We start from the raw sequence: 23074 nt of genomic DNA on the forward strand, positions 1-23074 counted from the left end.
TATCAACTATCCTGTTTAAAAACGGAAGATTTTTAAGTCACAGGAAGCTGAACCCTAGGAGGGTGGTGTCCAGATCTGGTTTTGTGACGTACCTTTTTTCCTGACCATCTCTGATTGTTTTAGAGAGTAACCCAGTGATCTAAATTTCCAAAGCAAAATATATAATCAGACAATTAAGTTCATGAACTCATCTTAGAAAAGTGTTACATACCTCATAGCTGAATGTCCCCATGGCCAAGGGGAGTTCTTTGAAGGTGACCCCAGTGACATTCGGCAATGAAGTGTATAGCACTCTTTCTAGGATGAGTTCAAGAATTTAATTGTCCAACCTCATAAGTCATAATGGTTTAAAAATTCATATGGCATATGAGGTACTTAAGAAGGAAGGAATGTTTCCAACTGATGTTTGGAACGAATGTTTCCAAAATGTTGCTCTTTTTCAACAAATGAACAACAGTGACGGAGTGACTTGCCTCCAGGTGGTCAGCCACTGTTTAGAGTTGGAGGTTGCAGAACGGCCCCAAGAGGGGTTGGAATTGCATCTGGGCACTCAGCCATGCTACGCTCTTGTTGTGTGATAGAAAGAATGGAGGCCACAGCTTCTTGCTGATGTCACATCTAAGAGAATGGAGATGAAAAAGGCAGTCCTTTTAGTGAGGTTGAACTCACGCCTTTGTCTGTCTGGTTCCCAGACTTGATGCAAATTCCATCTCAGACGCGAGTGCCCACGTGCAAAGATTTTCCAGATTTCTCTGGCACATTCCCTTTGCAAACCCTTTTCTCCACCATATTCATTTTGATGTTATTTTTTTCCTCACTACTATTCTACAATAATTGTGCTTATTTTGGTAATTGGGATTTTACAAAGTCATGGAGACTGGGTAGTAACATGCCCACACCCTCTGCTTATTGCCACCTTCTGCTGGGGGTGGAGCTCTACAGTTTCTTATGCCCCCTCCTCTCCACACCAGCTTCCCTTCCCCACTGGTGCAGGCTGGGCAGTCTTTCCGGGACTTGGAGCAATCCTGGGAGGTTGGCCACCTGCAACAGGCTCCCCAGTGCTAGCGTCTCAGCCCTCTCCAGAGCTCGTTGTGCTCCTCCCCGCCCCCAACCACAGAAATTTCTTTAAAATCTGTCTTGAACATTTACCAGGTTCCAACACATGTCCCCCAGGGCTCCCTCCTGCCTGTCCAGCTGCCTCCTGCAGGCCTGTCTGCTCGTGTGCACCGACACAGCAAACACACACAGCGCTCCAACATTTCAGCTCAGCTCGCTCGGAACAAGCCCTTCCTGGGGATGAGAAATGTGGAGAGCAGATGTCAGAGGTGACCCACCGTCTGCTGTTTATGGGACTTGCTCATTCCCGGGTCAGGGAATGTGTACGGAGACAGTCACAGGCAGCACGGTGAGCATCCAAGAGGTTGTCACTGACATCTCCCTGGGAACTGGACCATGATTTTGTAAAAATAAAAAAAAAAAAAAACTTGCCTAGAACACAGACACACTAGGGTAACTGTAGATCTTACATTCACACACACCCTGGGCTTGACATCCTTGCCTTCAGCAGCTTGGCAGATAGAAAAATAATAGTTTGTTTTGTGTGTGATCAGAGTTAACTTATCCAACCCCTGCCAAGCGCTTCTCTTTGTCAAGAGAAAGAGTCAAAGAGTCGGAGGGAGGTAAGGGCATTGCAAGTAAGTATGCGGGAGGCAGGAGAGCCAGGTGAGGTGAGGGGGCCAGTGAGTGTGGGGTGGAGTGACACACTGGATCCGCCAGCCACATGGAGGGCCATGGGAGGGGCTGCTGGCAGGGAGTGCTGGGATGGATGAGCAGGACAGGGAGATTTTTGTAACAAGTGATGCAATGGGTTGCTGGGGACACCTTTGTGTCCCCTGCTGCTGGAGCAGACATTCTCAAACTTTACAATGCATCCTGATCACTTATTTAATGCAGGTTGCTGACTTCATCCATGGAGTTTCTGATTCAGTAGATCTGAGAGGAGTGGGAGAATTTGCATTTCCCAAAAGCTTCTGGATGCTGCTTGTCACTCGCCCACACAGTAGCCACAGCACCAGGGGAGCCTAAGGCTGACTTGCTCTGACTCGTGAAATCCAGGTAGCTGGGAGGGGCTGTCTATACACTGGGCTGTCATACTGTATCCACCGAGAGAAACAACTTTGTTCATGTCAAGGTAGTTCAATGCTTGGGGACGCTGAGGTGCTACACTCCTCTCCCCAGTCAGGAGGTAAGCAGTGAACTGAGAGCATCTTTGTTTTATGGGGTGTCATGTGTTGAACTGACCCAGAAAGAAATGTTAAAGTCCTAACCTGTGGTAACTGTGTCTCTGACTTTATTTGGAAATAGGGTCTTTGCAAATGAAATCAAGTTAAGATAAAGTCCTGGGGTAAGGTGGGCCTTAATCCGTTCACTGATATTCTTAGAAGAGAAAGGAAATTTAGACAGAGATACACAGGCCGTGAGAAGATGAGTGATGCTGCCACAAGCCAAGGACCACCAAGGACAGCCAGCCATCACCAGACAGGAAGAGGCAATGAAGGACTTTTCTCTGGAGCCTTCGGGAAGATAGGGCCCTGCCAGCACCCTAGCCTCCAGAACTCTTGGAGAGTAAATTCTTGGGTTTTTTTTTTTTTTTAGAGACAGAATCTCACTTTGACACCATCAGTAGAGTGCTGTGGTGTCACAGCTCACAGCAGCCTCCAGCTCTTGGGCTTAGACAATTCTCTCGCCTCAGCCTCCTGCATAGCTGGGACTACAGGCACCTGCCACAACACCTGGCTATTTTTTTGTTACAGTTTGACCAGGGCCAGGTTTAAACCTGCCACCCTCAGTATGTGGGGCTGGCACCCTACCCACTGTGCCACAGGCGCCACCCATAAATTCCTGTCGTTTTGAGGCACAACATTTGTGGTCATCTGTGATGGCAGCCCTTGCAAATAAGTACTCGGGGTCTCAAGAATTTGAGTGTGTCGTCACTGTAGGAGCACCCAGTATGGCCACTGTCAGACTCCTCCTATTGGCTGACTTTCAAAGGAGCAGCCCTGCTTGGAGGTGCGTCTGTGGGGGCACCTGGAAGTGGCTTGAGTGTGGAGCCTTTCACCAGGACAGCCCCACTCAGGCCACTGGGAAGGCTGGGGAGGAGAGTGTGACACAGGTGTGGAAACCTAATGCCCCCCTCTACAATCCCAGCACAGCCCCTGGCCGGGAAGGAAAGGGGAGGCTCTATGTATTTCAGGAGCCAACTCTGAAAGAAAGACAGAAAGGTCTGAGTGACCAGTAGGCATGGGGAAAATCCCTGCATGCAGTGTGGGACGTCCAGTGGTCTCTGAACACCAGGCAACTAACATAAGGAAAAATCGAAGTGGTCCCTTAACAATGCAGAGCTGAAACTCCGTGGTATAGGAGTGCGATGGTGATGTGTTTGTTCAAAGGTGACGTGTTTGAACAGGTGGAGAGAATTATAAATCAAACAAGGCCTAAGAACAGATCTAGGATGACCCCCTCATTGCAGGACCTGGGATGCGCTGGTTTTCCATTTCTTAGTTTGGGGTTTTCTAGGCATGGCTCGGGGATCCCCAGCAGTGCTTCCTCAAACTCCAAGCTCTGGGCTCCACATTGGCCATGTGACTGAGGGTCTGCATGGACAGGCCCAAGATGCTGTGTTTGCACAACGTTTAGTAAACATTAATAGGCTTTGCCCGCTCTAGATAAAATTAGGGGGAATAGAGATGAGTGGAAGAGAGAAGGCGAGGAGAGAGGTTTGTGGATAGCCTTTTCCAAATGTCCTGCCTGGACCCTCTGTGTGGGCCGTCCCTCCCACAGTGGGACCAGCCCTGACAGGACTGACTGGAGTCACCCAGCTGTCGCAGCTCTGCCACCTACTGGCTGGAAGAGGAGGTGCAGAATTCAACATAGAGTCCACACTTGGTACAGAGCAGCGTCAGAAAACACACACCCATCCACCCACCTACACACACACACACACACACCCCTGATGGGGCCCTGGGTGGCCCACACCAGCGTCTGTGATTATCTGTGTAATAAGTACAGTCGCATTAGATTCCTCCTACAGTGGCAGATGACACTGGAGTGGGGAGGCAGCAAAAAGGAAAGCAAAGCGCGTGCTGATCACCAGGGGCTCTGAAAAGACTTCCTCTTGCCTCCTTCCTTCCTGTTTTCCGGTAAAGAACACAGGCGGTAAAGATGTTAGTGCAGCCGTGGAAATGCTCACTCTGCAGGCGTGGGGAGGGGAAGTCAGGCAGCTGGGGGATCCCTGGCTCCCAGCCTCAGGGGAGGAGGGGAAAGGACAGGGAGGCTGCAGGGCAGACCCCTTCAGCTTGGCTTTCCCTGTGTTCAGAGCAACTGAGTCTAGGCTGACATCACTCCCTTCCCTTGAGGCTTTGGCTTCTGGACAGTATTGCTCCCTTTTCTGCCTTAATTTCCCCTTTAGTGAGCAGATGGGGCTGCCAGAGGTGTGACCTTCCCTGGCGCTCAGAGAGTGGGAGCACGGGTCTCACCTGTCTGGCTGGGAGGGGCTTTGACCCCCAGGGCTCCTGCCCCTTCTCTCTGCCCTCCAGCCTGCCCACCTGCAGGCACGCTTTCTGTGTGGGGGATGAACTGCTGAGAGTGCCTTGTCTGGGTCCATAACCTTATGGCAAAACCGCTTAGGATAGAGTTTCATGGACCAGGTTACCTCAGGTCTTCAGGAAGAATGGATCACAGCCTTTGCCAGGAGTCACAGATTCCTGCTCTCTGGCCTGCAAACCATGCCCGCCTGCCTCCCTTGCCTTTGCTGGGCTTTTCCTTGTTCTCCCCTCCCTGCTCTTGGACTTTTTCCCTTCCTGTTCCTGAAGCTTCCTGGGCAAGGATACCCTGAGCCAGCGGAGGCAAGGAGCAGGCTGAGATTCAGCCAGGCAAGGATAAAACTGGGGTTCAGGCGATGTGCGTGCTGTCTTGTGGTTCAGGGCACCACAACCATATGCTTATGGTACTCCACTTTGTTCTTGCTACACACAGCTTGGTCACTGTGAAACCAGCTAGGGTAAATAAATGAACAGTGCAGGCCACAGAATGAGAGCAACCAGGGAGACTGTGGACCCAGCACTACTGAGTCACATATCAATAAACCTAACATAACCCAATCCAATCCAATCCAGCACAATCCAGTCCAATCTGACTCAATTTAATCCAACCAATTCAACCCAACCCAACCCATGCCAATCCAACACAATACCTAACTCAACTCAAACCAAACCAATTTAGCACAACACAACCCAACCCAACCTAACCCAATACCACAATCCAACCCAACCTAACTCAACACAAACCAAACCAATTTAGCACAACATAACCCTGTCCATTCTAGTTCAACCCACCCTAATCCAACAAGACAAAACTAAACCCAAGCCACAGGTTGTCGTTTGGCACCCTGTTCACTCATCTCACTCTTCACTGGTGGGGCTAGGGAGATGGGAGACGAAGCTGTACTTCCCTGGACAGACCCCAATCCCTTACTTACAGGGCTACAGAAGGAACTGAATGCCAAGACAGCAGAGTAAGGACAGCAGGCTTAGGAGTGAGCAGACCTATGGGAGCACAGGGGTATCACAGCACCATTTCACATCTGGGCTTTGTTCTTCATCTGCTGGAAAGTTAGGACAAGGCCACTTTCCAAAGCTGGCTTTCCACACTGCAGGGAGGACACACTGAAATAATGTACATGAAAATACTTTTCAAAATTTGAAGCACCAGGCTATTATGAGTTAAGTAAATGCTTCACAGACAAGGGTTGAATGTATGTTTTAAAATCTTGGCCTGAAAGCCGAGGAGAGTGTAGGTTCTTTACCCCAGGGTGACTCAATCAGGAAAGTGCTACAGGGAAATGCTGTTGCTAAGTCCACCCTTTCCGTGAGTCTGAATTGGTTGATTGAGTTTGCAGTAAGAATGTCAAGGTTTCCAAAATTTCCAGTTAGAGACCTTTGTTCCCTTAATCCAGTGACTTTCAGCTGGTGTGCCACAGCAACTGGTGTGCTGCACAATTTTGTAAAGAGCACTAATTAGATTATTATTGGAGGAAGTTCAAAGCACAGGAAGTATATTCTTTTCTTTACTTTTTTTGATCAATATAATTTATCCAATTATAGATTTGGTGTGCTGTGGAAATTTAACTGTAGGTTCAAGTGTACTGTGAGATAAAAAAGTTGAAAAACACCACCTTAACCCAAACACAGAAGACTGACTACAGAGAAGCTGGGAGAACGTGGACAATGTAATATAATCTCCCTCCCAGCACGTGGTGGAGAGGCTTATCATGGGGGAGTAGTGTTTTGTATTTTAGTTCTTTGAGACAGTGAGTAGGTGCCCCCCTTTATTAAAGGAATGAACATGTTTCTCTCCAATGTCTTCACAGCAGCTTCTCCAAGCTGGAAAAGCAGGGTTAGGATTGCTTGTTACCTCCTTTTTACAAAAGTCAGGTCACATCGGTTCTCGCCTCCAAAACATACAACATTCCCTCTTTACCACAGATTAAAGCCCAGGGCTTTGAAGAACTTTCAAGGGTCTCTTGTGCCTGAACCTTTCCTACCACCCTGGGCTTCCCCTCTCAACATGTCCCTCTGTCACATGCCCTGGCCACAGGTGACCACCCTCTGCTGGACATGCACAGTGCTTCCCTCCATCTCAGACTTCGCTTGTGCCAGCCCACCCCGCCCCAGGACATGGTCTTCCTCACAGCTCCAGCTATTCGAGTCATAATTCTAAAAATCAGCTCAAATAGCCACTCTTCTGAGACGCGCCCTCCTCAGGTGTAGCCACTGATTCTGCGTGGTCACATGCAGCCCATCATTTGAATGAGCTTCTCTTGGCCAGAGCTTAGGTTTGGGGGCAGAGTCTGTTGGATTTCCTCTAGAAGACCTGGGTGAAATACCTGACTTTGGCCATGTCATTTACCCTCTCTGAGTCTTAGTTTATACGTGAGGGCTATCAGGAAAGTGTCTAGCCACGTAAGTCTCTCTTTTTCATAGCACACGGCTGGATACCTTCTGGATGTCTGTCATAAATAATATGAATAAAATAATTGCCTTATCTCATTGGAATCGTAGCTCGTTCATTAATTCAATAAATGTTTATTGTGTTCCTACTATGGGCGGTGTGAATTAAATTAGAAACTAATAGTGAAACTACTTTCTAAGTTGTGCTCTGAAGCTTAATTCTCTTAGACAAGAAGCCATGGAGGTCGGGAACCAGCCAGACTCCCTTTGATTCCTCTGCAGCTCAGAATGAGCGTCTACCCCGCAGGTGACCCATTAGTGTTCAGCAATGGAATGAGCTGAAGGAACCGAGACTCCTGGAGGTCACACACAGCAGCCCAGTGGGGGAGTCCCTCTGGTCCTCAGTCTCCCAGGCCCCATTCCCAGGAACATCTCTCCTGCTCCATGATTCTCCCCTTGGCCCAATGAGGTGCTGGACGGAAAAGCTGAGGAAGAGAATGCTGGGGGCGGGGAGAGCACAGTGTTCTCTTGGATAAACAACTTGCTTAGGGGGGTGGAGGATAAGATTATCCTTAATTATCTGACACCTTTATTTATGGAACGTCTGTAATAAAAACCCTCCAAAGTACTTGCAGTCCATTGGAGGCTGAGGAAGTAATTACCTGCTTAGAAATCTGAGAAGAAGTGAAGTGAAGCAAGACAGTTTTGTTGCTGGCTTCTTTCTGCCTCTCTCTCTCTTTTGTTTTGTTTTGTTTTGGTTTTTTGTTTGTTTGTTTTTTGCAGCATGACAAGCTAGGATGATCAGTGTCCTGCTGGGCTGAGGAGAAACAAAGAAATGTTTCCATCACGCCTGTCCTGGTATACCGGGAGGGATGGGAGATAAAGGGGCCGGAGGTCCACTGTGCAGATGCAGGGAGGTTCTGAGGCAGGACCCAGGGGCTAAGGATGGAGACGCTCCGTCCCCTTTTGGAGCCCAAGAGTAAAAGCCTGTAAAATCTGGTTTTCTTGCCATTCTGCAACCCTCAGTTCCACCTTCCCCTCTTCTCTTCCTCTTCTTATCACCTCCCTTTCTCCCTTCTTCCTGTCTGGGAGAACCTCAGAAGACCCCAAGAAGCAAAAGGGAGCCGAAAGGTGGGCACTGGCATGAGACGGACCAAAAGCACTGACCCAGAGTGAAGGTCTCTGAAGAGAATACTACGCTTCCCCTTGAATGTGATCCATTTTGTTTTAAATCTTAGGTGAGGGCGGGAAATAAACCCTGAGAATTTTTTTTTTTGTAATGGTAGATATTTTTGAATTTTGAAATTGGTACAGACTTTGGAAAAAGACCTGGAACAGGCCCTAAGCAAAATTGGGAAAATTGTAGTGCAAAATGAGATTTTTCTTTAATTTCTTGAAAATGTTTAATTCAAAGAAAGAGTCCTCAAATAGCGAAATTCAAGGATGATGGTGGCAGTATAGAGAAGGCAAAGTGACTAGCTGCTTATTTGCAAGTTTGCATAGGTTAAGGCATGGAGCATATTTAAGCTGCAGGAATGGGAAATGGAAGAATGTTCTTTCTCAACTGAGAGAGCCCTTTGTGATTGTCTGGGCCAACACGAAGGGAAGAGGGAAAATATGACTTTGTGTCCTTACCTTTCACCAGCACCTGCCTCTCCGGAGGTGTTCTGTAATCTGTGAAATGTGTCTGCTGTGGCCCTCAGGGAGAGGGTAGGAAGGCCAGCCTGGCATGGTGGTGGTCTCAGTTCTGGCTCTGAGAAGTGTTTTTATGTCATAATTTCACAGTTCACCTCTAGAATGGCAGTGACCAAATTGTCCTAAGCAATGACCTTCTACCTAGATACCAGTCCGAAATTTCCAAAGGCAAACAGACAGTCCATTGGCCACCATCACTGACACTCTGCAGGTCTCAGGGTCACTCTCCTTCTCACTCACAGCAGTTCTCCCTTCCAACTTGCTCCTTGGGCCATCCCTTGGTCATCCAGATATGACAATTCAGAGCTGTCGCTGGTTCTTGGAGCTCCATGGTCTTCTCCCTTCATTCTTCCCACGGCCCTTGGGTTTGACCAACAGGAGCATCCAAACTTTCTGTCACCCTCTGCACGTACAGTTTAAAAGACCGTGTCTCAGGAACATGCAACTTCCTATAGCACAGAGGTTTATGGAGGGGAAGTATTTCCATGAAGTTCCATGCTCCCACCATTCAATACATCCTATCCCTTACCACTTCCATAAAACATATAAAATAATATTTTAAATACATTACATAAATAAGACTTTGTATAACTTTTATTAGCTTCGTATTGATTCTAAGCTTGAGGAGAAATGATGGGAACCTAGGCCATGTTTCTGAGGTACAGTGTAGAGGGTAGAGAGAGGGGATGGAGTTCTGTGACTACCTGAGGCTCATCCAGGAGGCCAGCTGCAGGCGGAGTTCCAAGTCCAGCTCCTGCCTCACGACCATGGAGAAAGAAGGAAGTGTCCCTCCAATCTCAATATGGAGAAGCCCAGGAGAGTGAGCCCTCCCCCTTCTCCTCTGGGTCAGTGAGTAGCTATAGACCCCTGTGATAATAACCACTGACTCTGGCTTAGCCCTGATCATGTGAGGGTGGTGTGCTAAATGCTTTTCATCTACTAATTCATTAAAGTCTTCACGTTGGCTGAATGTGGTAGGTACTACTATTATTTGCATTTTCTGAAAGAAGGGCTAGAGAAGTCATCTCACTCCCCAAGGTCATGTAGGTAGTTCTTGACAAAGCTGGGTTTGGAGCCCTTGGAAATGCCCTCTGGCACCCTTCCTTTTAATCATTACTCTACTTGGATTTGGGGGCCAAGTCTGGAGACTAACACCAAGACAGAGTAAGCACCAGCTACGTGTGTAAATGCACGTTACTATTAATGTGTTAACATACCACTAATACAGTGACATCTTTATTATTAATATTAATATTCCAACCCATGACTTTTTTTGGTGACCTCCTCCCTGGGCTCAGTTTCCTCATCTGAAGCATGGGGAGAGACAACTCCCGAAGGACAAGGACCAGCAGCTGTGGGTTTCACTTCAGAGCTGGGCGATCGATAGTTTAATTGCTGTGAAACACACGGGCCTTGGTGATGCTGCATAAATAATTGTAATAACCGTGGCCAGTGATGGAGAGGATGGTTTTCCAATATCTTCTTTTAAAATGCATTTCTCTACAATTAACTCCACAGGCTCTGGCAGGACGCATCCCCCACACAGGCACTTCCTATTCCTGTTGTTTTCCTTCGAGGCACTTTGGCTCTGGTGCCTCCTTCACTGGGATCAAAGGTCACCCATCTCATTTGAGGAGGGGGTCTTTAGACCCCTCAGCTGAGGGCGGGGGTGGCTTACAGTGGGGCTCTGTGGTTTTCCCGGGATGAAGGGTGGTCAAAAGACCCTTTGTGATCTTCCAGCCCAGCTCCCCCTGGCCCCGGGGCCCCGGCCTCCTGCATCTGTGCATTCCAGCCCTGTCTGGTGATGTCATCCCTGGACAGGGACGCCCTTCTCAGCTCCGGCATTCTAAGCCTGGGGAAGGCTGTCCCCCACTGTGTCTTTGCGAACAGATTGTCTGACTATAAACTATTCACATGCCTCACCCCAGGCCTCACGAGTTCCTGGGTTCTTATTTGTGATCATTCCAAGGGTTTCATTCCCAGAGTGGCTGCTGTTAAAAAAAGTAAGATGCAGGCAATGGGCACTGGCTGTGCTGGGGACAGGGAGCTGAAGGACTCGGGAAGCCGTGGTGATCTGTGAGCTAACTCTGGCAGAGACTCACTCTTCAAAGAAGTGCCAGTAGTTTTTTGTTAGACGACACTGAACCTTATCACGGTGGCCTGTACCGATGCCTGCTTTTATGTGAATTGTTGTGGTTCATATTTTGAACCAGAAAATATAAACTCCAGTCTGGAGCTCCACTTCCTGGCTTGCGGGCTTAGGGCAGAAGAACTGGAGGTGGCCCCAGCATGCAGGCCAGCAGGAAAGATGGGGACCCCATGCTGCAATGCACAAGTGCCTTTCACGGAGGACTTGGGCTCTCTGCCTTCTAGGAAGCTAGACCTTGATCCTTTGTGCAAGACAAATGTAGGCTATTCCCAGCCTCACAAAGACACAGACAGCTGTCCTCGGATGGCAGCCTCTGGCCCTTCCCTGTGAGGCTGTAGGGAAGGAACCTAAAGCTAAGCTTGTCCGGGAGAGCAAATGTTGAGGTTGTACGTCCTTGTCTGATGCTCTCCAGGTTATTTATTTGTCAAGGAAATTGCAGAACAGGGCCTAGGAGCTGAGCAGGGGACCCGTGGGGGAACATACTAGGCTGGCTGCTGCTGATGCCCTTGGTGCTAGGAAGAGGACAAGACATCAAAGAGTTGTAAGCTTGGGGGAGAGTCTCTGAGGACACTAGGACCCTTTTCCATTGTTACTGGGACTCACGTGTTCATCTGCTAACTCACTAAACTGGTGTTCATGGAGCTGTTTGTGGGGGGATATGGGAGGCAGCTGTGTCCTGCTCCATTATCCTTATCCTCACAGATTTCATCATCTTCATACTAACTGAGGACACCTCCCTATTCAGCAGCTACAAGTCACAGGCACATGCATTTAGTGCTAGGGTATGGCAGGGGCTGGACCAGAAGCCTGATGATAACCTCCCAGCTGCTCTGAGCTTGGAGTCTATAAGCCAAGGATGCTAGCAAATCTGCAAAGTCCTGCCTGAGATTGCAGGCATCAGTAACAGGAGAGCTCAGGAGCTGAGCTTGGCTGACTACACGGCAGCAGGGCGAAGCTCTCTGCCCCAGACCTGCCCTCAAGATGTTGACAGCAGCTGTTCATAGCTAAAGCAAAATTCAATGGGAGCATGAGGAGAAAGAATGACGGGCTTCCAGCAGAGCCCAAGCAGGTGACGGCTCTGAGGGCTGACTGTGCCAGGTGTTACGGAGAAAGCCTTCTGAGGAGTGGCCTGGGCCAGATTCAGGGGGACTGATGGGCAGGGACTGGTTGAAAGAAAGCAGAGAGGAAATGGGAGGAAAGAGGGGAGAGGAACAATGTGAACAGGGCTGAGAGTGAGCGATCGAGCTGAGTCCTGGAGGAAATAGGAAAGTACCTGACCCAGCAAAGAAGGGTGAGGCCATGTGCAGGGATGACCAGGCCCTCAAGGATCAGTGTCTGACAGCCGTTGGATTGATGAAGAGGAAGGAGAGGGTCTGAAAGGGGCTCATAGGGGTGTCACTGTTGGGTAAGGGTGACAACTGGTAAAATCTAAGCTATGAAGCAGAGGGATATGAAGCTGCCCTGAACCTGGGAGGAAGTCCCTCTTTCTAGGGATAGGCCACCTCAGTATTTAATTATTGAGTTTCCACTCTGCACCAAGTTCTGTGCTAAAAGCTTCCACACTCTTAAAGATGCTGTAGCAGCTGATGCAGAAGTCTGTGCATTTCTAGGCTTCTCCCTACTTTTGTTTTCTGCGGGCCTGCAGCTGGATAGAGGTTTTCTCCTTGTTCCAGTCCAGCTGTGTTAAGCACCTGCTGGGTTTCACCCCAGAGGAGGCCCGATCTCCAACAGAAGAGAAAGGCTGACCATATGTCATCCCCAGCATCCTCAGCATGCCAGCGTACGAGGTACACAGACATTAACCCCGTGGTGACTGCAGCAGTTGTGTGGAACAGAGAGGAGAGGAGATAGACTCCCACATGTGGGAGGGCAGGTATAAGAGTGGCTTCTCCAAGCCATAGGGTGACACAGTAGGGGCGTGTGCATGAGGAATGGGCTCCTGCCTGTGACCCAGGCCTCTGTGCCTGACACTGTGTGGAGCTACTGCCTCTGCTTTAGGAAAGTGGGCCTGCTTCTCCTCAGCATCCTGGCAGCCCTGACTCTGATCTTGGCCCTCCCTGGGTGCTCAGAGATGCCTTTCCTCTTTGGTGCAGCTCCTCCTCTCTACCTGTGGCTTGAAGCCATGGGCATGAATCTGCTCTCATCTTCCTCCACGAAGTTGCCATCTTTCTGAGTCACTCCCTACCAGACTCAGAGTTTCCTGGATAATTCCTGCAGCTTCAGGACAGTTGTGGGAAGGTTCTGGGTCCATGCACGTAGAATGCCAATCTACACGACCCATCCACGGCACAGACTCTTCTGTGCCTGTGCCCCTGCCCTCTGTCGGCGTCAGACAGCCCAGAAATGAACTGTTGGTCCTCTTCTCTCTCTCTGGCCCTTAGGTGACCTTGTCAGTACTGGGAGCCCAGTCTGTGGGCCACATCATCTAACCTCTCTTTCTATTGCACACAGAGTTGTACTCCCAGTGGGCATGGATGAAAGCTGTAGAAATCCATTCATATGAATAGTTACAGTTGCTAGTATTTATTGAAACTTAACTAAGTATTTTATACACTTGGGACATTCTCATACTCACCCAATAACAACAAAGTACTGTTATTATTATTTCTGGGTTTTGTATGAGAAAAGTGACACTCAGACAAGTTTAGTGGACTCACACCGTTTGCCCCAGGTTAACCACTTGCCTGCTGCTATGCACCCCAGCTCGGGACCCTGGTCTTCCATAACACGGGTGAGTGTGGTCCATCTGCCAGGCATCAGGAGGCACCAATGCATATAAAGTTCATGGCATGGTACCTGGTACATGGCAGGTGGCAAATTACCTGTCTATTCAGATGACTTGTTTTTTGTTTGTTTGTTTGTTTGTTTGTTTTGAGATAGTCTCACTATATCACCCTCCATAGAGTATCAGGGCGTCACAGCTCACTGCAACCTCAAAAACTCTTGGGCTTAAGCAATTCTTTTGCCTCAGCCTCCCAAGTAGCTTTTTTTCTAGAATTGGGAGCACTCTTCCCTTTCTGGCCAGTGGGACACAGGAAAAGGCCTACTGAGGTTAGAAGTGGTTCACAAGATGGCTGACCTGCCAAGATCTCAAACCCTGAATTTCGACACACAGTGCCTGTGGATGAATGTCTTGGAAAGCTGCAACAGAAGTTGTTTTAAAACATTCTACATTAGAAATATGCTGGTTTGAGCCTTTTTCTGGCTCTTCCTTTATATCAGCCGCCTTGACCTTCCTTGGTATTTCTTCAGCATCTTTTTCTTCTGTAGTTGTAGCTTATTCTGTGTCACCACCCAAGCAGGAGAGGGTGCCTCTGGGGCCCTTGTCCTGGACATCTTAGATTTGGACTTTGCAGGGCAAGAATCCTCACAGCAGCCTAGAAATCATTTGGCTCTGTGAATGTGTGTAATGGGAGACCCAAAAGAGACCGATAGTCTGGTGATGTTTGGTAACACAGCCCAGGATTCCCGCACTTACGGAGTGCCTAATTAATTACTGTTTACACTCCTGCAGTTCCCTTCCCATCCTCTTTCTCCTGGCTGGAATCAGGAAATCAAAACAACGTGCCTTCATTGTGCTATTCTGGGGCAATATAAGCAGCGTGGATACAGAAGTGGTGGCTACACCCGCCTTCCAAGCCCTGCAGCTCAAGGCAGGTAGGCGTGGATGTGAGGTGGCCTGAGTAGAGTCCACTCTACTCGCGAGACAGGGCACAGCCACTGGATCTCCCAGTGAGAACCTCCCCAGCTGTTTGGCCCCTGGCTGTAAAGTAAGGGAGGTCTGCATACTCAGCACAAGTGAAGGTGGGGTGAGAACTTTGAGTGTTCTCGTATACTTTTGTCCATTCTCTTTATCAAGAGAGATTTATTAAACAATATTTTGTGGCATAGTTCAAGGGTTTGAGATATGACTCTTGGTAAAGATTTATGCTCTTCTGGAATTTACATATTTTTTAAATTTCAGAATATCAAAGAGGTACAAATGTTTTTGTTACATGAATCACTTTGGTAATGCTTGAATCACGGCTGTGTGTCCATCACCTGAATAGTGTTCACTGTACCTGTTAGGTAGGTTTCTGTTCTAGCAAGAGGGGCAAACCACGGCCATAATAAACGGGCACATGACATAGTGTGTTGGAAGGTGACAAGTGCTATGGAAATGAGCAAAGGCAGAGCAAAGAAAGGGGGAGAAGGCCAGGGCGAGGGAATGGAATGAATTTAAAAACACAAGCCCTGGGGATGATGCAAGGTGCCGCGATGAGTATATTTTGTGCTCAGGTTTCCTTGGTGGGGGCTGTAAGGAATGTTGGCAGGAAGTGAGAGCATGGGGCAAGAGGCCACTACCCCCGACTGACTTGGCAGGGGGATGGATTTGCAGCCCCTCAGAGACTGATGGGGATTTAGAGGTCTTCCAGGGCACCACCTACAGATGAGGCAGTTTTCCCACAGGGATACGGAGAGGAAAGTCTCCCTCTCCCAAGACACTAACACCATAACCAGACAGTTGCCAAGACACTCAGGCCTTGGGCCCATATTTGTGTCTGTCTCCCTGCCAACCTGTCACACTCTCCCAGCTCCTCTTTCTCCCAGTAGGAGTTAAATCACCTCTCCATCACTTTTCATAGAGTTAGAAAAGTAAAGTTCTAGATGCTGTATTTGAGCCTATCTTCGGGACCGGACAGAGTAAATGGATACATGTGGGTGGCAAGTTTGTCCTAGTGCTCCTGTGTGTGTCTTGGAGTGAGTGTGTGTCTCATGGCTCCAACTGGGATAACTCAGACCCACAATTGGGTGCTCAGATCATTCATTCATTCATTCAACAAATGAGTACCTTCTGGGCACCTGATTCTGGCACTCTGTGGCAAATTCTTCCTTTTCACCTGCTTTTCAGTCTGTGTGGCAAAATCCTTGAGTGACAGTGACCAGAGATACATTATTTACAACCTTTGGGGGCCAGTTGAATAGACTTTGCGCCTTAGATTCCAAGGCCAAGTTGGAAAACAGGACAGCTAGGAGAGCTGAAATCAAGTACTTAAAGCGGCTGAGAGGAGCCAAACCTGGATCCCTCACCTCCCTGGTGGTGGCATCCCATCCGTCCCTGCCTGCCCCTACGAGGTCTCTATTTCACACATCCTAGGCACCTCAAGGCCTGTCTTCAGCTCTGGTACAGATCAAAAATAGGATGGTCTATCCACAAATCCCATCATCCCTGGCTCTGTGAGGGAGGTCTAACCAGATACAGCAGAGCATTCATAGATGACCATCTCCCTACACTGACCACCTCTTAAAGTTGACCTAAGGTTCACAGACCAGACATACACCACATGCATACTGTATATATCAGTATAGCAGGCCTCGTTCCTTATGTCGGCCACCTCTGTACACTGACCCATATGTTACAGTCCCCTAGGTGGTCAGCTCACAGAGGTTCTACTGTATTCCTGTCCCAGATACCAGCTGATTTGCCCCCTGTCAATGCATTTGAGGTCCAAGGGCCTAGGTGGAGAATTCAGAGTGGCTCTGGGACATCTGCCTCCAGAAGTAATGTGCTCCCCCAATCTCTAGGACCAACTCCATTTCCCTGCCTGCCAAACCAGACCTCCCCCCCACCTTCTTATATGTGGGCCTAACCCAGAAATCTCCCAAGTGTGGACCTAACCCAGAAATCTCTCCTCTCCAGGCCTTGACCTGGAAGTTTGAGGAGGATGTGCGGGGACAGAGGGAAGGGGGAATCCGGGGTAGCCCGCATCCTCAGAGATGAATAGCACTGTTTGCTCAGTAGGGAGATTAGTCCAAGCAAGACGGCAGCCAGAACGCTGTAGTGTAAGCATCTGCCTGCTACTGGGAGACGATATTTATTGTTCAATCCTTCAATGGATGTAAATAAACAGCCCGGCCCAGATAACGTTTGTTCCAGTAAACAAACAAGCAGCTGCCAGGAGCTCCCTGGATGGCTGACCTTTGTGGAGGCCATGCTGCTGATGTTTTAATAGCAGTCTGCCTGGCAGTGTGGAGATTCACCGTGCCAGGGAGGGGGATAGGAGGCAACGCTCACTGGTGGATGGGGTGGGACCAGGGGCTGGAGGAGAGAGGCTGGCTGCCCCGGGAGATCCCAGGCTATAGGCTGAGTGTCTGGGGACAGCGAGCAGGTAGGGAGATATGGACACCCAGGGCAGTGGTAAGCCACATGTGGGCAGTAACACAGTGCACACCAAATGCCTCAAGGAGGGTCCTTTGTGGCACAGGCAGGGATGGTGCTAGGTGCTTAAGTCCTCACCAGCTGTTAATATTGAAATGCCTCTGTGTGATTGGTGGCTACCTACTATCCCACCACTGCTTCCCCCCACCCCCACCGGTATGACCTGGCACAGGTGATAGCCTTCCAGAATCTGCTTCTACAGCAACTACTCTGCCTGGTTGGTCCTCCCCATGAGCAGCCATTGAATGCTTTGACTATTGCCCAGGTGCCAGGGTCCTGCTGCAAGGGAGGTGAGCCCAGAGTGCAGAAGGAGAAGGCATGTGTATGTCAAACAAGCCTGCCAAGTGAGCACTAGCTTGGCTCAGAACCAGGCCCTCACAGCTGAGAACCCACATTCAGTTGGGCTGAGGGGGACCATGCAACAGCCGGAGCTTATAGCCCATCAACTCCAAAGAAGTGAGGCCAGTGAGCACACTGCACCATGCTATAGGTTGAATGTCCCTGGAAGATGCAAACATTATGTGGCAGGGGAGGGACATGGGTAAAACCTCAACTGAGGGCCCCCAAGGAGGAGAGTCGCCAAGCATTGTGTGGTAATGCAGCACTGAATAGTCTAGAACTGGGCTGTCCAACATGGTGGCCATGGGCCACCTGCTGAGCACCGGAAACGCAGATGGTCCAAATGGAGATGTGCTGCAAGTATAAAATACATTTGGGGTTCAAAGATTTAGTATGAGAAAAAGAATTTAAAATAGCTCATCAATAATTTTTATACTTATGTACCTGTTAGCATGATTATACTTGCAACATGTTGGATAGATAAAATACATTATGAAAATTAATTTTACCAGTTTTTTTTTTCATGTGCCCACTGCTGGGAAATTTTAAATGACATATGTAGCCCAAATTTGTACTTACATTGTATTTTTGTTCTTCAGTGGTGTTCTAGAACATTCCACTGGGACTGAAGCGAGGCCTGTGGGGGCACCAGTCCCTGTCACAGAGAGCATATTGGCACTCTGGTTTGCTCCGTTCACTATGTCTCCTCAGGACCAAATGCTTCTCCGCTGTCACCCTTTTTCCTGTTTTTACCTTACCTTCTGGTCAGCGTGTTACATCTTTACAAAATCTGTTAGTACTGCTGATTTTGCTATTTCATATCAGTCTTTCTACTGATGTAGGAGATTTTTGTCTCCTAAGGTGGCTTTTAGGTGAACCTGATGTTACCTGCTGTGTTTTACCAGTCTGCCTCTCGTGGTCCATGGTGTATGTCAGTAGCCCTTTGTTGCAAGGCTAATCAGCCTTTCTTGGGGCCAGGCTGATCGTCCCTGGTTAAACTCCAGTGAACCAGGAGGTCTCACTGGAAGAATAGATAGAGGCCTCTGAATGCCCTCTGCCAGTTGGCCTTATTGGTGTGAAATCTGAGCCCTTCCAGAGACAGGCCTCCTGGAAGGCAGGGCTGGCACTGACCACCTTTCTCTCCAGAAGGCAGCTTCAAGCCTGGGAATGGGAAAGGTCAACAAACGCACAGCTCGTGGTGGGTAAGGTGTTTCACTCCGTCAAGGAACATGCAGGGTTGGGGCATGGCTTCTTCCTCAGAGATTGGCATCTTCCAAACAGTCAAATTTACACTCATGACCCACAATTGTTCTCTTTACATTTTCTATCTTTAAAAAAAAAAAATTCTGTTTTCATTCTTTCCTAGTACTTAGGTGATTTACAAGTATTGTCTACACTGTGTGGAATAAAGATCTTATCTGTTCAGGTTGTCGCCTCAAGAGCTGTGGGGTGACTCTGCATTGCTTACGGAATCGTAGCCACTGGTCAACGTATCTCCTTGTCTCCTCCTTTTCTTGTGGCCTGGCTTGCCTTTTCTGGAACATTCCTGAATTGTAGGCATCCGGACTGTGTTTCTCCCTTATGAATGGTGGACTGAATGTGACACTCTATGTTCAAGTGAATGTGGCCAGGATGATGGCTTCTATTTATCAGTTTTTCCCCCAAATCTCATTTGAATGCCACAAAATATTTGGTTGGCCTTTTTAGCTGCCTTGGGTATTGGGAAAACCAAACAGTGGAGCTAAGATCCTCCCACTAACCCCAACCCTAACTCTGGCTGTTACCTTAATTAAATGTAGCAGGCCAGATACAGTAGACTGTGGGTTGCTTTGCTTTCCTTTTTTTTTTTTTGAGACAAGTCTCACTCTGTAACCCTGGGAAGAATGCTGTGTCATAGCTCACAGCAACCTCAAACTCTTAGGCTCAAGGGACCCTCTTGCCTCAGCCTCCTGAGTAGCTGGGACTATAGACACCCACCACAATGCCAGACTAGTTTTTCTATTTTTAGTAGTGATGGGGTCTCACTCTTGTTCGGGCTGGTCTTGAACTCCTGACTCTAGCAATCCACCCACCTCAGCCTCCCAGAGTGCTAGGATTACAGGTATGAGCCACCACACCTGGCCATGGGTTGCTTTTCATTTATTTAGTAATGACTGATGGATAACCAGCTACATGTGGGGTGTTATGCTGAATACGTGTGTGACAGGTATGACCCCTGCCCCAGGACATTCACTGTCCCAAGGCCATTGGGCAACTCATTCTTCCCCCCACCCAGCCCCTGCAAAAGGCAAATCATCTTTTTGTAGTTCACCTTCATTGTTGGGCTTCTGAATGCTATCCCATGGAACTTAGAATCATCTGCACATCTTCCTGTTCTCGTGACCAGACCATTTATAAAAAATATTAAATAAGACTAGTCATAGCACTGGTGCTTGGGGAGTCCCCAGTTCCACTTCTCTACACAGAATATGCCTTTTTCTGCCTCTAAGTTGTTTCTCTCCCCATGGCCAAACTACCCAAAGAGCCCATGGAGACTCATTATTTTTAAATATCTTTTCATGTGGAACCTTGTCAAAGGCTTTTGGAAAATCTAAATAGTTAAGAGACAAGAGCTGCACTGGGGATCAGGCGACCTGGGTTCTGGTCCTACCTGTCATTGGTTTATCATTGAACTTTGGAAAGGGCACAGAACAGCCCTCATCTCAGTTTGTCACCAGTAAGATGAGAATGATTATGCTGGCAGTCAACATCATAAAAATTTCACAACCATCAGATGAGAAAGTGTTATTTAAGAACGCTTTGCAAGGTATAAAACAAAAATATAAGGGATCATTATTTAGAAAACTTACAACAGCATCTCCATTTATATGCATGTTTTTCTCCCAAAAGAACCGCAGTAGCTGTGACCACATTTCCTCCAGCACCCACTGCAGGGTGAGGTTGGTTTAAAATCAACTCCTCCGACTGCTAGAAGGGATGTGGAGCCTGGCTTGATTCGAGCATTTGGTACACTGTGTGAGCCTGTAGCAGCCGGGACACTGGGACCGATCAGGCCTTGGGATGGGTCCAGTCTGTGCCACCCTTGAATAAGTTACTTCACTTTTCTTGTGCCTCACCCGTAAATGGGTGCCATGTTAACTCCTTTACTGATTATGAGATTTAAATGGGAAATACTTAGGTGTAAAATGCCTGGCATCGTGCCTGACACATAGTGGCCACTCGATACATAGCACTTATTATTGTTTGTCTATGCAGAGGCCCCAGAGCTGGCAGCTGGTCCATCCTCCCTAAACCTTAGGATTGGGCATCAGACGTTCAGCACATTCCGCCATGGACTTGTCTTCATGTCTTGTGTGAAATTCTTTCAGACATTGGGTAGCTGAATGCTTTCCTTTCTGTTTTCTGAAAAGTTGTAGATGGGAGTGGGCTAGGGAAGGAGACAGAAGAAATGCCTCCCAGTTGCTGTTTCCACTCTGGCCAAGTACATAGGGTAGGGGATAGGACTCTGTCCAGCCTCCCTGCAGAAGGACAGGCCTGTGAAAACTTCACCAATTGGTGCTTCCTGCTCCATGCCTTGTCCACCCTTCTGTCCCTGACTCATGCCATCTGTTGTCCTCTGATGTCCACCTATGTCTGGACAGAGGAAATGGACACCTATGTTGTCCAGAGGAGCAGGGAAATTGGGGCCTAATGATAAAGAAGACCACTCAGGCACTGAATCCAATTTCCACTGGGGATCAGACCAAGGGACGCCGGATGAGACTTAGTTCCGCCAGCAACTCCCTGCATAGCCTGCTCTGGCCGACAGTGGCCTCAGAGGGCTGGACACCAGCCAGGGTGCTCAGTATCACTCTCCAATGCCGCTCCAGGGACAACTCCCAGGTGGAGACAAAGCCCAGCTGGGCCAGTGGCCAAGGCCATCACTGCACTGTCAGACTTGGGTGGTAATCCCAATTGGTTTTGCACCAATTCCTATTTCATTCAGATTAAGAAGAGACATGAACATCTGGTGGCTTGGGGATGGGCAACAGAAGAAGGGCTCTGGGAACTCAAGGCATTTTGATTTTTAGTGTCTCTTTAATTCCTTTAATTGCTGTTGTTTTCATGTGCATAATGGGAAATTAGCAAGGAGGAGTTTCAACTTCAATCATTTATTTTATCATTTTTAAAATGAAATATCTGTCAAGCTCTAGTGCTTTCACATCAAAAATCAGGAATGACTAGAGAAAGTCTCTGGAAGTGTAAAGACTAGAGCCAGACCTTGACTTCAGCCCCCTGTCTTTAGGTAGCCCTCACCAGGAAATAAATGGGAGGCCCACTCTAGTCACGTAACTGGGTGATGGAGAAAGCATGGACTTCAGAGTCAGACTGGATTCCAATTCTGTCTGCAGATTTTATAGCCAAGCCAGTTATTTAATACACCTGAGTCTTATTTTCCTCCTCTACTATCAGTATATATCACTTAGGGCTTTTGATGTTGCATACAACTTGATATTACTTTAACAAAAAGGAAATGTCTTGAGTAACTGGGAAACTCCAGCATCAGGTAAACTTTGGGGTTACTTTGATTCAGTGACTCAGTCATGCCACCAAAGACCCGTTTTCCGCCCCCCATCTCTGTGGTTGACCTGCCCTCGTTCCAGCTCCCTCCCTGTTGCAAGAGGTCTGCCAACAGACCTTTGGGCTGCATGTTTTTGGACCTTGTAATGGGTGAGGAGACCTCTTCTCTTCTCCATCATCTGTCCTCCTTTGTGCTCTCATTGAACACATTGGTTGGCTTGACTCTTTTCTATCACTGCAGCAAGAGAGTGAGATGAAGTTGATTTGTTTATGCTCAGCAAGCACTCCCCAGGAAGCAGAGGGGGTTCAATCCCACCCAAAGGTTGAGAGAGCGTGGAATGGCTGCTGGAGGGCATGTGAGCCATGACAGTGACCACTGAACTCACAGGATTGAGAGGATTATACCAATAAGGAATTATACTCAGAACCACCACCCAGTACATGAAGTCTAGGAGGCTTAAAAATAATGCTTAAAAGGAAAATAAATCAGAGTCTGGAATAAACCTAAAAATCAAACACACAAGCTGCAAAACAACCTGATGTCAGAATTCTGTAAACTCGAGAGAAACAGGAAGCAGCAGACTTCCCAGTGACCAGACATGATCAGTCGTCCTTAATGTGGTGGCCTTTCTATCATTCAGTTCCTTGGAATGAACTCTTTTATTCTTCCTGATCTCATGAGAGGTTAAAAATTTAAAAGGGGAGAGCATAACAAGAATACTTGGAATATAATATTTTTTTAGTTTTGTTATTGAAATCTCTAAAATTACATAGTGTGTACCGTACAGTCTTATACTAACGGCGTCTAATCACGTGTGGTGAACCCGTAGCTCTCACTGACCACGTTCTCAGTAATATTCGTTCCCACCTCACATAGTGAGGCTCTGCCAGATGTTTGTCTTGCAGCCAAATGCTGGCCATGGCTCCTTAGAAACCTAGAGAAGGAGATTTGACTTACTCAGCTCCATGGATGTCTTTTCAGTTATGCTCCTTGGGCACTGAGGCTGGGTGTGCCCGAACAGGGAACACTGGTTGTGTTGGATCTGTGCCTTTGGACCTGTGATGGTTCTGGAGACCTGAGCCAACACTCAGGAGCCAGACAAGCATCAGGTGGGGCTGGGAAGC

General features: G+C 48.2%; 1 protein-coding gene across 1 annotated transcript in view; it reads left to right on the forward strand.

Moving 5' to 3' along the window:
• PLXNA4 (plexin A4) overlaps window positions 1-23074 on the forward strand; it is a 357753-nt gene that overhangs the window by 181981 nt on the left and 152698 nt on the right. The window lies entirely within an intron of this gene.

This window comes from Otolemur garnettii, unplaced genomic scaffold, assembly GCF_000181295.1.
Source record: "Otolemur garnettii isolate 467f Iridium unplaced genomic scaffold, OtoGar3 scaffold00049, whole genome shotgun sequence".
In the NCBI taxonomy this organism is placed as follows: Eukaryota; Metazoa; Chordata; class Mammalia; order Primates; family Galagidae; genus Otolemur; species Otolemur garnettii.